Here is a 17,989-nt window from a genome sequence, read left to right as displayed (position 1 = left end):
TCCATCTCAACAAATGTTTGTAGTTATGAGTTAAATTAATTTAGTAAAAAACTTCAATTGAGTTGAGAAACTTACAAGACAACACAGACTTGGTTATTACCTAATCACCTGGAACTGTTCTGTGACTTGACTTTAAATCCTGTCATCACATTTCCAGTGAAAGTTCTGAACATAGATGCACTGTAAGAATGTGTGTGTGTGTGTGAATGGGTGAATAGAACAAAACTGTGTGAAGTGCTTTGAGTGGTCCTCAAGACTAGAAAAGAGATTTATAAATACAGACCATTTACTTCAAAGAAACACAATGGCCACACACAGATATAAAAACTTGAGATTTATTGATGAATATCTACTAGTAAGGGAATATTTATATATTTAATAACTCAGGGAACATGCAACGATTGAACCACATAGATTTAGCAATTAAATGGAGAGATGGTAATGTGGTTGATGGTGACAGATAATATATTCAAGTGGGATTCTGCAATGATATTAATTAAAAGCAACTAATCTATGAGTGAATGAGTGATTGAATTAATCTATGAGGGTACATTAGAGATTATAATTCTGTTAATGACATCAACACAGTCTTTAATATCAGAATCGAATGATTAGACTCAGCCTACTCAAATGAATGCCGCTGTGCTGAGGACCTTCTTGCCTGGAACTCAGAACCGGTTTGGTGGCTGGTTACCTCATGTTGTACCCAGGCAGTCCCGTGGAAAGTAGGGGGGCTGGGGGTATGTTTCAGATTTGCTGATGTAAGACTTTCAAACCGTTTAGAAATGATACAGACCAGTAGGTTATCCATTAAGTTTGTATGCCACAGTTATTTAGATGTCACATTATTATTATTAAACTTTATATGAATAAATACTGTATCCATCTTTTTTTTCAGCTGTGAAATGTGTGGAATCTGGGCCTTGTTTGGCAGTGATGAGTGCCTGTCAGTTCAGTGCACTAGTGCCATGAAGATTGCTCACAGGGGCCCTGATGCCTTCCGCTTTGAGAATGTCAATGGCTTCACCAACTGCTGCTTTGGCTTCCACTGGCTGGCCATTGTGGACCAGCTGTATGGCATGCAACCTTTACGAATCAAGAAGTTTCCTTTCTTGTGGCTCTGCTACAACGGAGAAATTTACAACCATCACACGGTAAGGATATGCAAGCTTCCTCCCTGGAGGAATTTACCTTCAGCCTCAGTGTACCCTCAAGTTCGGCCTGTATCATTGATTACAAGGCCAAAACACTTGATGACGCTAATGTGCACAACTGAAGTTATGTTCCCAACATCCGCTGGTGGCCACTAACACCTGCTAACATCTACTGGTAGTTGTTAACTTAAATTGTGCTGAAGCTCTTCAAACGTACAAGGGATGTTCACCATCTTATCCAATAATCTAACATTCTTGGCGGAAGTGTCAGGCTCTGTTTCAAACTCTGCCCTCGAGAAAACACAGGGATGTTGTATTACAGAGCTCCGAGGTTCACATCAAAGTTCTAAAACAAAAACTTTGAAACCCACTGATATCAACCTCTCTACATTTGTGGGAAAAGGTGACAAAGAGCAGATGATGATGACCAAATGATTTTTTTCTGATATATTGTAAACACACAAGAACATATAAAGGTTAAACAGTATGAACAAGTCATAGTAACAACAACACAGTAATGGTAAAATGTGTACTAAACTTCCAAACTTACTGACACACACCATGAGATAATCTTTATTTTTATTCACTCACTCACTGCTTTCTTTTGTGTTTCCTTTGAGTATGTACTGTCCCCCATGCACAGTTTTTATAAATCAAAATAACTAAGCAGATGTTGACACTAATTACAATGAGCCCAACAATTACTGCCACTGTCTGTGCTTATGATGTGACTATGTGTGCCAACCATTGAAGATAGAATCCATGCTTTACACCAGTGGTCGCCAACCCATCGAAGCCAGTTTGAAGCTAATACAGGAGAAATGTGGTCTCTTTTCCTGGTTCTTGTCAGGACACTGCTGCAGCATTTTGAGTCTTTAACGACTGACTTACACAAAGACAAATGTCTGACTTTGTGCTTGATTCACAGAAATTACCACCAAACACTCTACTTGAGTGCATGTGTCCGTCTAGATGTTTTTTATTGTATGATTGAAAAAAAACAGATTTTGCTTTGATAACACAATCTGCAGGAAATATGAGGGGACCATGCCCATATCTGGGTTTTGTCTTATCCAGTGTTACGTTAGAGAGAGATGAATGTTTGCATAAAGAACATGAGAACTTAAATTAAACCCTTGTCTGCTAGTTCTTTCAGCTGAGGAAGCAGTTCGAGTTTGATCATCAGACTAATGTGGACGGTGAGATTTTGCTCCACCTGTATGACCGCTTTGGCATCCAGAAGATGGCTTCTCTGCTGGATGGCGTGTTTGCTTTCGTTCTGCTGGACACTGCCAACAGGAAGTCTTTTTGGGACGGGATACGTATGGTGTGCGTCCTCTGTTCAAACTCCTCACAGATGATGGATTCCTTGCAGTCTGCTCAGAGGCTAAAGGTAGTGATTTATTACCCCTGTTTTATTGGGGTCTTTTATACTGTGTGAAAAAGCATTGCTTAACTTGTTGTTATTCTGATCACAGGCCTTACAGACATTACCCATGCAATGGCGACCCCTGCCAACATTGTTCCTTTTCTTCCTGGGCACGTTGAGACCTTTGATTTAAAGCAGAATGGCAAAGTTCACTCTATTCAGATGGAACGGTTTCACTGCTGCACACAGGAGCCTGCACATGCCATGTATGACTCCTTGGAGAGACTACCTACAAGTATGTGATAGTTCATTCTTAACTACTGTTAATTTTAATCATTTGAGAAGCATTTTGTATGGCATATTTTAAAACTGATGTCTCCACAGGCTTTGACGAGGAAGCAGTGAAAAGCAACATCAGAACCCTGTTTGAGAGTGCTGTTAGGAAACGTCTAATGGCTCAAAGGAGAATTGGTTGTCTTCTGTCAGGTAATACAAAATTCTGCCATCCCAAGTCTGTATGGAAATGCTCTAGTGGCTATTTGTCCCATGAAATTAATATATTATAATTTAACTTAAGCCCTCATTAAAAACCTTCTGTAAATCTCATATATAGTAAGTGAATCAAACTAAAACCGGGGTGTACTCCTGGAGTCAGACCTGGGAGGGAAGCTCACAGGCGGGCGGTCTGGTCGACCCATGTGGCCAGGTCCAGCCCAGTCCAAAAAAACAACATGGATCCGCCACCATGTGGATCCACCACCCATGGGAAGAGCATAGGGGAATGTTGCTGTGTACGCTTGGTAGTAGACAGAGGTGGGAGCCTGGATGTGCTGACCCCTGGCTTCACAGACTGGCTCTAGGGACATAGAATGTCACCCCTCTGGTTGCTTGATCTGGGCTGGGAGGTAGAGTACAGCTAGATATAGTTGACCTCAGTTCAATGAACAGCATGGGTTGTGTAACCAAAATCCTGCAGAGGGACAGTACTCTGTCCTTTTCCGGAGTTGCGCAGGGTGATAATGATATATATATTAGTAATAATAATAATAATAATAATAATAATAATAATAATTATTATTATTATTATAATTATTATTATTATTATTATTTCAACTAGAGAGATGACTATGACTATAAGAACAGAGCCTAATGTAGAGTTCACAAATAGTTCACACATGAAATATGAAAATGCCCATTTGTGAAATTGTTCAAACTCAGAATTGAGTAGTGTAGTTCTGCTCACACCTCTGATAGGCTTACTTCACTATTACAATTTTGAATAATTGCAAGTGCACTTGTATGTACAGTGGAAATGTTTGAGAATTTACATAGTAGTACATTAAACGTCAATTAACTGCATATGACTGTGTGTAGTACAGCACTATCTAACCAGGTACTTTAACTGTGCTGCTAGCTATTTATCTAGTAAAATAAAACAACTACCAGCAATGATACCTGTTTAACACAACAATACAATAATTTTAAACAAAAAACAAGCTTTAATAAGAAGAATAATACTAATAAGAATACTAATAGGCTTCCCACTGTCATATATGATTAGTCTACAAGTGCTCCCAAATCAATCTGACTCCAATTCACAATGTCTCCATTCGATTGGCTTTCCAATTTGATTTGATTCAATATCAATTCAGGTTAGGATATTTTATTGTACAATACCATTTTTTTCTTGGATATGAAAGAATTTGTCACAGAAGTTAAGGTGGAAACTGTGAAAGGAAAGCTCTAACTTGGTGCTTTATTGGAAATATTAAAGGGATAGTTCACCCAAACATGAAAATTCCCTAATTATGTGCTCATCACTATGCCGATGGAGGGGTGGTGACCACTTCTTCAAACGTAAAAAAAAAGAAAATGCCTCGATATTGCTGCTGTGGTGTCATCCAAGTGTCTGTAAGCAGGACATTCAAATTTGACTCAAAGCGGCATAATTTACACCGTGTTTTTGTCCGTTGTTATCCTCAGCACGGAGCCGTGTTAACGTTTACACACGCACAAAGTTAACATAAATTGAAATATATATATAAGAGGTCACCCAACATTGACTTCACAAGCAACTCTTCTGATTGTAGCATTTCCATTTCATTGTTAAAAAGACTTACAGCAAAGTTACTTATAAGATGGAAGAATCTGATGGACTGATGTTTTTTTTATTGTGTAACACTGTTCAGTATTTTGTTGACATTGACATCACCTGAATTTAGATATTTCTTGGAAAGTGTTAATGATAAAACATTTTGGAATGGCTGTTTCGGTCGATGATCCTCCTTATTGTCTATTCTTCAGGTGGTCTGGACTCCAGTTTAGTCGCTGCTACACTGATGAAACTGGCCAAAGAGGAGAAGCTGCAGTATCCCATCCAGACGTTTTCAATTGGCTCAGAGGACAGTCCAGATGTCGTAGCTGCTCGCAAGGTACATAGAACAGTGTCTGATAAGGAGTGTGTGTGTGGTTGGTTCTCTTGGAAAGAAGAAACTGGAAATTAGATTGTGTTTTGTGCTTATCAGGTTGCAGCTCATATTGGCAGTGAACACCATGAGGTAAACTTCACTGCGGAAGAAGGCATCCAAGCAGTCGAGGAAGTGATCTACCACTTGGAGACATATGACATCACTACAATACGTGCCTCTGTTGGTTAGTGCAAAATGAAATATCACTATGATATAATATGACTTTTGTGGCACTGAAAAACCACAAAAACATGATGTAGTGTAAATGGCTTGCCAAACTGCTATTCGGCCAACTGAAATGATCAACTTGACCATGATGCTGTGTTTTTTGACAATGACAATTTGGAGACTAATATATTTTATGTCCAGCAGTTGTGATTTTTATATAATAGTTCGATGAAATTAGAATAAAAAAAATATAATTAAAATTAAAATTAAATTAAACAGAAAACTGAACACTATAAACTTTATACAAATTATAATATGCAGGTCTGTTAAATAACATTGTACGTAGGGGGTTTATGTAGGATATATACCTAGGTTTACTTGCATTACAAATGGTGTTATCTCTTATATATTTTATTTGAGAGCTTGAATATAAGTATTAAGGTATATAAGGTTTTTTATTTAACTAGGATGTTACATTGGTAGTTCAATTTTGACTGCCAATTTGCAGTTACACTACATTGCATAGAAAACCCCTTTATTTAGACTGTACTTGAATCCTCCTTCCTGTAGTCCCTCACATTTCGGCTGCTCACAGTGTCTGTTATGCTGAATCGCTGCATTCCTTTTCCTCCTGATTTCACTATTTGAATACCACTGGCTTCCAGTGGAATTACTTTCAAGCCAAAATGTCGGTGGGGGCAACATAAATGTCAGTGGGGGCAACATAAATGTCACTAACTGTGCCATGAAATGATCATATCTGATGATACAAAGTTAGAAACTTCCAATGAAAATAACCACAAGCAATGATAAAGTAACATTACTTAATATCTTTACATTGTGTTACTTCAGTGTCAAAGTGGTGCCTTTAAGTGTCTCCTCAGGTTTCTAGTTTTCTTCCAAGTGATTTTGCTGCTGAGCGTCTCTCCTGACAGAACTACGCAATAATTGTTTCTCTCTGCAGCATTTTTGTGAAGTGGGTTCAAATGTGTTTTGTTTTGTTCTCTTCTTCAGATAGTGTTTGATGTTAGATTTTAACGTTGTATCTCTCCATTTCATTATTTGCTGTTGGAGTTTGGAACAGAAACGACTTAATGTGAGCAACAGCTGTAATGTGTAGCCCTTTCAAAACAATCAAAGAATGTAGACACCTTTCAGAGAATCCTGTATGTACCTCAGTAATTTCTCATATCACCTAGCTTTCTATTAAGGTCATCAAGTGTGCCGTCTCATTTTAATGAAATTTCTACTTCTGTGTGTTCCACTTCAGGGATGTACTTGGTTGCAAAATACATCAAGCAGAAGTCAGACAGTGTGGTGATCTTCTCTGGAGAGGGTTCTGATGAGCTGACTCAGGGATACATTTACTTTCACAAGGCAAGTCCTCAGTAACTGAATCAGTCAAACTCAGGTTTTGTTGCAATGATTTGTATGCCTCTGCGCCAGCGAAAGCCAGTGCCCAGAGGCATTATGTGTTTGGGTAGTCCATCCGTCCATGCTCATGAGAATGTCCCAAGATACCTCAAGAACACTTTGATGGAATTCCTTAAATTTGGTACAAAGATTCACTTGAGCCGTTTTCAGACATGAAGTGTGGGTGAAGTCCGAAGAATTGGGCCTTTGGCACAGTACAAGGCAACACAAATATTTATAGATCTTACCATGCCCTATGATATGAGTGATAATTTACCTCCTTGTTGATACACTTTATGTTTAATTAAGGCAAGGGACAAACAAATCCCCAAATCCATGAACAGAAAAAACACTGGAAACTAGGAGCTGAGTCGAAAAGGCTAAACTGAAAAAAACATAGAAAACACTAGGGAAACAAAGACACTGGAAAACATGGATAAGACACAAGAAAGCAAAAGACTGAGGAACCATGATGTGGGGAAAGGCAGTGATGTGAGATATGAGGTGACGACGACTAACTGACAAAGACAAAGGGAAGCACAGAGACTTGTATACACAGGGAAGGCAGGGGGAATTGGACACAGGTGAAACACATGAGGAACAGGTGCAGTCGAACACAGGGCAGGAAACAGGACAAAGACAGGAAGTAAAGTTGGAAACACACGAGGAGCAAATCTTCAAATAAAACAGGTAACTGAAAACTTAGGGAGAACACAAATCTAATCACAAGGAAAACACGGGGTACCAAAATAACAAAATACTCTTTATCTCAAATTAAAGTCTTGAGTCCAGAGTCGTTACAGATGGCTTCAAAAACATTTTTCTTTTTTGCATTGAATGTAGAAGGTGGAGAAGCAGACACATGTATATCTCTGACTGTTCATTTCGGTCTAGTGATTTGATGAAAGTGACACAGCTTATAGCTATCGAGTTTTTTGTAAGGGTGATTTGGCTGTTAATTCTGAGACGCCAACAGGTAAGTTTCCATCATATGAATGTGAAGGGTTGCAGTATCTTAAACTTTCATAAAGTGTAACTACTGACAGATCTATGTTCCTCCTCCAGGCTCCAACATCCAAAGCAGCAGCAGAGGACAGTGTTCGTCTGTTGAAGGAACTCTACCTGTTTGATGGTCTCCGTGCTGATCGCACCACTGCTGCACATGGGTAGCAACTCTCATTTTAATTTATCACCACTACCATCATCACCTCAAAGAATTACTACTTAGAAAAATTACACAGTCATGCGTTGTTCATTCTCTGCTTGAAAATGTTTTCTCTTTTGTAGGGAGAGAAATCAAAAAGTCAATTAGGGAATTTCCCACCTGTATATTGATTCCAGCACCCAGAAATATTTAGGTTACTAAGTCATGTTTCTTTCTCATTGTGGTTTGGCAACATTTCCAATGTTTTTCTCTGACTACGGAGTCAAATTTGACCAATAACTCCATGGGTGTAGGGCATATATCCTGTACCCATGTGCCCAGCAGTCAACAGCCCACCTCTTTATTTGAAGAGATCATATAATGAGTTAATGACTTTGTAAATGTGTTTTGTCCCAAAGTCTGGAGCTCAGAGTGCCCTTCCTGGACCACAGATTCACAGCATACTACCTCTCCCTGCCTGAGGAGATGAAGATTCCTCGGGTCAGTTGATCTTTGCAGCAATGTGTTGACTGACAAATCACTGTTTTCCTCACTGCAGATGTCTGATGTCCAAAACAGGCACTGATATGAATAATTATTTGTTATAATTGTGTTGTTTGTCCTGTGTAAGCAGCATGGAGTGGAAAAGTACCTTCTGAGGGAGTCCTTCAAAGGTCTCAACTTGATCCCTGAGGAGATCCTGTGGAGGCGTAAGGAAGCCTTCAGTGATGGTATGATGTCAATGAAGAAGTCCTGGTACACCTACCTGCAGGAACACCTACAATCCATGGTATGTGTTAATGTAGGGCCAAGATGGATGATACAGCAGCTCATACTGGTGTTTAATTTCATTCCTTTCATGTAGAGAGAAGAAGAAATATTCAAGTGTAAATCAGTAGTTATGTATGTAGGAAAAATATGAATGGCCTCCATGATAACAAGTAGTTTACTGTTAAGAATGTATTGCCTTTGTATTTATTGTACATATAGCAGCTTCACCTGTGGATTTTTACAGAGTAGAGAAAACATAACATTTTGATAGCACCACGTGCAGTCAACAGCTGCCTCCAATGTCCACATCCACTCATGGATAAACTTACTCCATGACTTATTCAGGAAATTGCAGTAATGCACTGCAAAGCAAATGCATTGATATGGATACTAAACATGATTATTATATTATATATTATTATTATTATTATGACAACAGAATTGTCACAAAAGAAATGATAACATTAATTATTGAATAATTGTACAACAAAATAGGCATAAATCAATTTGTTCACAAATCAATGTATTGATCTATAAATAAATAGACACAATTCCAAAGTGATGTATTATTTTATATTTTATTGGGCAATTAACAGAGGAATTGAAAAAACAATTGCACAACATTTAAAAATACATTAATGAATTTTATAACTATTAAATATTTTTAACTATTTGTTAATTGAGTTTTTAAAGGGAAATAACTGGATTCACAAACTGAATTAAGTATACAGATTTTACCCAGGTATTTAAAAGGGAAAATTCCTCCTACTTTTGCAATTAATTGTCGCTGCTGCTTTTTCCTGTTAGCTATATGCAACAGGCACTTTGTAAACAAAATATCTTAAAAATCATTCCCCTTAAAAACCTGTCAATTTGACGCCGTCTCAGCCATCCACCATCTTACCTCAGTGAGAGTGAGTGCTGCATGTGCGTATTTATGTGTGCATGTGAGCATCCTATAGTTAATCCTAACTAAACTAAATTGAACAACTCATACACAGGGAGTGTGACTTCATTCTCTGGTCAGGAGACCAACTCCACTATATGTTTACATAGAAATCAGATCTTTGCTGCTACATTTATGTTTAAAATGGGGTTTAGAACCTTTTAAGGTACACATAGTAGCTGTTGTTTGTGATCAAAGGGTTTTTATCAGGAGACAGATTTTGTCAAAGCTTCATAGAATGGCATTTTATTTTACTCATGGTGTCTAATCTGATCCGTCTTCTCTCAGGTGAACGACGATCAGATGGAGAAGGCTCACAAGACATTCCCTCACTTGCCTCCATGCAACAAAGAGGCCTACTACTTCAGACAGGTGTTTGAAAAGTCCTATCCAGGTCGGGCTGAGTGGCTCTCCCATTACTGGATGCCTCGCTGGATCAATGCCACTGACCCCTCAGCCCGGACCCTGTCTATCTATAAACCAGATAAAGACCAGTGATGGACGGAAACGGTTTAGTACCTTAGTCTTTCTGTCAGCTTTAGGATGACCTTTTTTATATTCTACATGTACTATTTGTAGCTTTGTTAATTTAACTTACAAGAACATTTTACTTACCAGGATTTAATTTGGGTAATTTTGCTCATTTTCAGATGTCGCTGTATTTTTGTCATACTCATTTATTTCTTTGGGGACGTGTCATAGCTCAGTCTGAAAGTCACAAGGCTGATGTATGTGCTTCAGCTGCACCCTGTTGTTTTTAGATATCATTTTTTAAAAATCTTTCTTCAACCTGCTACAGGCTCTTTTAAACTTAACTCATTTCTGCTTTCAAAACAGTAACACCTTGAACATCTGCAATGTAGTGAAAACAGCACGTTGGCAGCCTTTGCCATTGGCCTGTTCAGCATTTGCACTGCTGTACACTGAAGTTAAAACTCTATGTAGTAAGGTACGAGAAGAAAGATAGAAGATCTCAGGAAATAGCACAAAAAGAAGCCTTGGGTTGCAGTGAGAGAAGAGAATACTGAGCTGTTAGATTAAAATGAAATACAATCAGTTTGATGATCACAAAATCAGTAGATGTCACCTAAAACATGTCTAGTGTCAATAACATTAATTGAAATATTAAACTGAATATATATATATATATATATATATATCTTTAAGCAAGATAACAAAGTGATAATATAAAAAGTAAAATAAACAGACGGGTCAGATAAAAAAAAAAGAATTGCTTTCTGGTAGAAGTCGCTTTCAGAAGGATCTTAAAAGATGACACAGACTCAGACAGCCTTATTTCCTCTCCAGCTTTGGAATAACTTCCTGATTTTTGATCAGGATCTGGTCTGAGGTGGTGAAGTATGAAAAAAAGTTATAATTTTTGCATTTACTCAAATCAGATTGATGTTTCACAAATCTGTTATAAACTAGTCTAGATTTGACAAGTCTGGGAATAGTGCTTTTTAAACAGGAACTGGGCCAATGAGGTGTAGATGGTTTTAGATGGTTTGTATTTTCACAAATAAATAAAGGTTTCCCACATTTGAAGGTGAATTTAAGACAATTGTGATGCTTTATCTGGAATGTTGAACTTGATTTCACAACAGTAAATGCCTGAACTGTTTGCTCAGCACTGTAATTCAATTCCCCCCATAAGCTTCCCCTTAACTGTCAAATTGACACAATAAAATAACTGATTAACAGTATATGTGTAGTCAATGATGTTCTTAACTTAAATCCATTAGTCATTGCCAGAATTCTGTGTTTTTACAACCGCTCAAGTTTAGTGTTTTAAATGAATAGATGTTGGACTTTTATTGTGTAAATTCTCTAAATCAATAAGTTCAAATGACAGATTGGTAATGCTGGTTGCAGCTTTCTTTCAAACGTCACGTGCGTCTTGTTTTGGTCTTGCTTTGTTGATACTGAATGTATCACGTGTCACAGACAGACAGACAGAGTTTTCTGGAGTTATTAGCCAGATTAAATGCTTTCAACAATCTATGTTTTATCTCCCCTCTCCATATTGTGAATAACGCAGAGACCCTGGTCACTGTCTTACTTTTTGACAGCTTGGAAAAATAAATGCACATCAGCAGTAAGAAAGGCCAAAGCAAATTACTATTTGTATTTAATTCCAAATCTTGTTACAATCCTGGCAGGCAGTACACTTGTTTATCTGTAGGTCTTCTCCCCCACTTCCTCCTCTCACCACAGCTGATGAGTGCTCAGATCAGATAGGCCTTTTTGTAGCTTAGCATCTGCTGGGAACCTGTTTGAGGAGCCTCTAACTCCACTATTAACCTTGACACCAAGGTAAGGCCACACCCTTGTTTTTCATTCCAGCCATTCTCTACTGATGATATGGCCAATGTTGTGCTGGCCATAGATCTAAAATCTAAATTCAGTTTGGATGGATAAACTGTATCCCTATCACTAAAGCTTGCCTCTCCATTTGTTGTCGGCTACGTAACGTGCATTTTTACTGGTACATTTCCTAAGGTCTGGAAAACTGCTCATGTAACACCTATGCATAAAGGTGGTGAAACAGATGACCTTAATAATTCAAGGCCTCTTTCTAAATGATCATGCCCGCAGCCCAACAAAACATTTAGAGTCTCTTGTACATGATCAACTTAAGTAATTACTGCACTCCAAATTTGCCCCTTCTCATGAAGTGCTGCACATAGATGCACTGTTTGAATGTGTGTGTGAATGGGCGAATGGCAATAAACTGTACTGTAAAGCCCTCTGAGTCATCAAGACCAGAAAGCTCTATGTAAATACAGACCACTTCGTTTCTCTCAGTACTAGGCTATCTACTGTCAGGCTTTGAAGAAAGCCACAGCACAGTTACTGCTTCCACTCTACATGACGACATTTCTGCTTTGGACAGAAAGAAACACTGTGCTACTCTTTTTAAACTTCATCATATTAGTTTGGACTCTGTTGCCAATAAATGGTTTAAGAGTTGTCTCACATTGCCGAGAGTGATGATGATATTACCACCTCTGGGACTCAGTGTATTCATTCTTATTCTGATGACACTCTTTTATACTGTACTGTGGAAGTTGCACTCCAAAATTGTATCTCCATGTAGACAAAACTAAATTTGTCTAAGAGACAAAGTATATGCCTTGGAATCTGGATTGATGAGAAGATAACTTAAGGAAGAATATGTGCTTCTTCTTTAGAAACAAAACATGCTTCCCTCTGCACTGCAGAAAGATGCTTATTTAAGTAACGTTCTTTAAAATGTTTTGAATATGGTGACATTTTATACATGCAAATGTCAGATGCTTCAGCTACAACCAAAAACTGTTGGACACTCCTAACTATTTAATATTCATAACTGGTGATACCTAAAATACTTATCATTGCAAGTTCTATGTCAAGGCCCTGTGGTGGCAATTTCTATGAATCAAGCACAAAGTCAAACACTTCTTTCTGTAAATTTAATCCAGCATCTGCAGATGGACTCACAGTACACGTCACCTGAATGACATGTACAAATGAGCTAAGAACAGAGAGTAGAGTTGTGTTCTTATAACCCACAGCCCCCTCCCATTGGGTATGTAAAGGTATTTATTCATCTCCTGATGTCTTATCAGGGTGGAAGATATCCTGCATTCACGTCTCTCTGGACGACCCCTAGAGTGAGACCCCAGATGTGAGATCCCAACCATTTGCAAAGAGATACCATAAAGTTAAGGCTTCAAGAGGCCATTAAGTTAAAGTCCTGAAGCAATAATGGTAAACGCTAAAGTTGCATGGTTTAGTTATCTAAACCATGGAAGATTGACCAAATTGTTTATACAATTTGGTCAATCTTCCACATACACGTCTGCTCATGCAATATCACATCCCCTGGTTGGCCCTCTCTCTGTTAGAGGAGAAACACACTGTATTTGATTTATTGGCCCTTATTGGTCTTTTACAGCCTTGCATCTCATTTCTGTCTTTTAATGTGGGCTCCCATTAAACAGGTTCAAATGACGGGATTACTTTGCAGGTGATACCTATCAACAAAACCATTACAGTGTAATCAATAACCTAAAAGCATGTCTCTAGGACATAAAAACCTGGATGACCCGCAATTTTCTCTTATTAAACTCAGACAAAACAGAGGTTCTAATACTCTTCCCTAAACACCTTAGAGATACATTATCTAACGATATAGCTGCGCTAGACGACATTGCCCTTGCTTCCAATGAAACAGTCAGGAACTTGGGAGTGATCTTCGACCCTGATTTGTCCTTTAATTCTCACTTAAAACAAATTCCTAGGACCGCCTTCTTTCACTTGCGTAATATCTCCAAAATCAGACATGTCCTTTCTCAAAAAGATGCAGAGAAACTAGTCCACGCCTTTGTTGCATCCAGACTTGATTATTGCATTCCTTATTATCAGGCTCCAGCAGTAAGTCGTTAAAGACTCTGCAGCTTGTCCAAATGCAGCACGTGTCCTGACAAGAACCAGGAAAAGAGAGCACATTTCTCCTGTATTAGCTTCACTACACTGGCTTCTGGTTAAATCTAGAATATAATTTAAGATTCTCCTCCTCACCTTCAAGGCCCTTAACAATATGGCACCATTATATCTTAAAGAGCTGATAGTACCATTCAACCCACTAGAGCACTGCGCTCCCAGAATTCAGGCTTACTTGTCGTCCCTAAAGTCTCTAAAAGTAGAGGAGGAGCCAGAGCTTTCAGCTATCAAGCTCCTCTCCTGTGGAATCATCTCCCACTTTCAGTTCGGGAGGCAGACACCATCTGTACGTTTAAGAGTAGGCTTAAAACCTTCCTTTACGATAAAGCTTATAGTTAGAGCCGGTCCAGGCTTGTCTTAGACCTGCTCTTAGTTATACTGCTATAGGTCTAGAAGGTCGGGGGACACATGACACATGGAGCTTCTCTTCCCAGCTTCTCCTTCCTCTTCTCACTCCTTAAAACATCAAAGAAATGAATGTCTCATCAATACATGTTACTGACTTGACCTCTTCCCCGGAGTCCCTTTGCCTTATCGTCCGCAGATCCAGGGCCCCAGCTGTGGCCACATCGTGGATTATGATGGTGGATCGCGAATCAGAGATCGTGATGGCAGATCATGAACATATTGGAGGATCATATATCGTGTTGGCAGCTGATCACGGATAGTGATGGTGAATCCAGATGTGTGGCAGTGGATCTGATAGTTGTGGCGGATCCTGATCGTGGTGGCTGCTCATCGTGGACTATTATTTTCAACAAGACTGCTTGATATACAATATGCCTACTTACATACCATTACTCCTCATTAACTCCTCAATAAATTTACTTTCCATTACTGTTTCTTCAAATCAATGTTGTAAATACTGTTATTTTGCTGATGTTCTCAGTTACACGTCGCATCTATTTCACATCTGTCCGTCCTGGGAGAGGGATCCCTCGCATGTGGCTCTCTCTAAAGGTTTCTACGTTCTTTTTCCCCTTTGGAAAGTTTTTTTTATTTTTGTTATTCTTGTTGATGGTTAAGGGCAGAGGATGTCACACCTTGTTAAGCCCTATGAATCAAATTGGGATTTGTGAATATGGGCTATACAAATAAATTTGATTGATTGATTGATTAAAAAGCCAAGTGTGTGTAAAGTGAGAAAATAATCTGGCAATTCAAGGACAGCAGAGACACACTGTTTCAGGGTATTCAGACTCTCGCAGACGACAAACCTCCACCACAAACCTGTCACAACCACCTCTCTCTGCTGAACCAACTGAACATCTTCTTTGCACTGAACATCACCACTGCAAAGAAGTCACCAGCTCCCCCCAACGACCATGTTTTGTGTTTCTCATCAGCCAGTGTGAAGAAAACACTCTCAAGATCATCACTCACAAGGCGGCTGGACCAGACAACATCCCTGGTTGAGTGCTGAAAGACTGGGCGGAAGAACTGAAGGATGTCCTCGCGGACATTTTCTACACCTCCTTGAGTCAGGCCATTATCCCCTGATGCTTCAAAACCACCACCATCATACCTGTGCCGAAGAGGTCATCCCCATCCAGCTTTAACGACTACCGCCCTGTCACACTGACTCCCACCATCATGAAGTGCTTTGAGAGGCTGGTCATGCATCAAATCCAACCTTCCTCCCAACCTGGAGCCCCGCAAGCACCAATGGTGGAGGTGGCTGGGGGGATGGAAATACTGAGATGATTTACAGACCAAGGACATTCACAGATAAGAACGAATCTACCACTTAATTTCTCCTAAAGTGTTCAGGGGGGTTACCTAATTCTAGGCCTGCCTATAAATGTGTACAACCCATGCCACAGCACATCATTTAAATTTAATTGGCATGCAAGCATAAAAAAAACATCACTCCCTTACGACAGGACACACAATAATTTGTCCTAATACATGAAAACACAGTTTCCACCCGCACAAAAACCTCCCCCTTTTTAAGAGTAGAGGGATATGTCCCTGATCTATAGCCCATACGCCCGTTGTCTTTGGCCGAAATAAATATTCCTACATTCCCATGATCTCAGCTTTCGGCAGGTCAAAAAAAACATACTGTCCACAATCACCATTTAGAACAGACACAGTTCACACCATCCATATGTGACATATTCACTGATGTTATGAAAACATGGGGCAGATCATTTGTTTGAGAAAGAATGGTAAAGAGAAGGTCGGAGTAAAGACAAACTTAGGTTACATTGGTTATATTGGAACAGTGATCACCATGTTGTCTCAGTAGCTCTAACTGACTCACTGGCACAACATTTGTTTAGGGTATCAGATTCTGATCCCCATGTTCCACTAATCAAACCAAGAAGGATGGAAAGATTTGGAACTTTGGACCAAAAGGTGTGATGCGGCTACTGGATGGGAAAGTCATCTGATCCCAATATTGATTTTCACGGAGGTTTAAAGGTGAATCTCAAAAGATTTTCTGCAGTAATAAATGCAATTAGGAGTGTTGAACTCATTCCTGATATAGACTTTATCAATGTCAGGCATACACCGGAAGTTGAGAAATATTTTGATATGATTGATGAAGGATTAAGTTTTGTTGTCAACATCAATGACATTCCTGAGTTGAACAGGTACGGTCATGTTTGTGAGCTGAGCACAAATACAATGAGGGCCTTATGACTGCGTACTATGTCGTACTATGTACTATGTATTGAGTACTTAATATGTTGCCTACTTATATCTTCTGTCGTACCGTGTACCTATATGTTCACATATAGGTATCAGAGAGAAACAGCATTTCATCCGGTCTATGTCCTTATATGGCAGAATTGACAATAAAGTTGACTTTGCATTTGTCTTTGATTTTTGTATGTCTGTATAAATAGTTTCTGCTTCAGATCCCTCAGTTGTTGATAGGTGTGCAAGTTCCCCTCTGCAAAATTATTCTAATTATTATTCTGCACAGCTTCAGGTGGTCGTTTTATCTGGTGTAAAAAAATATCTGTCCAGACGGATACGTATCTCACTGACAAAGTATATTTTCATATAAAATATTTCACATTTGAAGTCAAAATAAATTGATCGCCTCCTTTTGAATTTTCAAGAAAACATCATTGCCATGGCAACATCTAGTTCGCCATGAAACAGGAAGCTGTTTGGGATCTAACATGTCTATTCCCTTAGGGCTTTTTGTTATGGGTGTGGTGACCTATATATGCAGATACATATCTCACCGACCGAGTATACTAACTGTGACAACTGCCAACTGCTGTCACTCCAAAGAGACTCCTTGGCATTTTTGCTTACCTGCTGATCAACAAAATACTTTTTCCTCAAGAATTTCAAGATGAAATGGAATTGAAATCGAATTTGTTTCTTTTAATCTTTCGCCTTGCAGAAAAGTGTGCAGACACCAGGTAGGTCAAAAGACATATACAATCCATCTCAACAAATGTTTGTAGTTATGAGTTAAATTAATTTAGTAAAAAACTTCAATTGAGTTGAGAAACTTACAAGACAACACAGACTTGGTTATTACCTAATCACCTGGAACTGTTCTGTGACTTGACTTTAAATCCTGTCATCACATTTCCAGTGAAAGTTCTGAACATAGATGCACTGTAAGAATGTGTGTGTGTGTGTGAATGGGTGAATAGAACAAAACTGTGTGAAGTGCTTTGAGTGGTCCTCAAGACTAGAAAAGAGATTTATAAATACAGACCATTTACTTCAAAGAAACACAATGGCCACACACAGATATAAAAACTTGAGATTTATTGATGAATATCTACTAGTAAGGGAATATTTATATATTTAATAACTCAGGGAACATGCAACGATTGAACCACATAGATTTAGCAATTAAATGGAGAGATGGTAATGTGGTTGATGGTGACAGATAATATATTCAAGTGGGATTCTGCAATGATATTAATTAAAAGCAACTAATCTATGAGTGAATGAGTGATTGAATTAATCTATGAGGGTACATTAGAGATTATAATTCTGTTAATGACATCAACACAGTCTTTAATATCAGAATCGAATGATTAGACTCAGCCTACTCAAATGAATGCCGCTGTGCTGAGGACCTTCTTG

The 17,989-nt window shown here is 38.7% G+C and overlaps 1 pseudogene; it reads left to right on the top strand.

Annotated features, from left to right (window-relative positions):
* The first annotated feature begins 901 nt into the window (after positions 1–901).
* Positions 902–10,263, top strand: LOC117771115 (annotated as a pseudogene).
* Positions 10,264–17,989: the final 7,726 nt, after the last annotated feature.

Source organism: Hippoglossus hippoglossus, chromosome 11, assembly GCF_009819705.1.
Source record: "Hippoglossus hippoglossus isolate fHipHip1 chromosome 11, fHipHip1.pri, whole genome shotgun sequence".
In the NCBI taxonomy this organism is placed as follows: domain Eukaryota; kingdom Metazoa; phylum Chordata; class Actinopteri; order Pleuronectiformes; family Pleuronectidae; genus Hippoglossus; species Hippoglossus hippoglossus.
The sequence above is the reverse complement of the archived record's forward strand: the minus strand, read 5'-3'. Positions and strand labels throughout refer to the sequence as shown.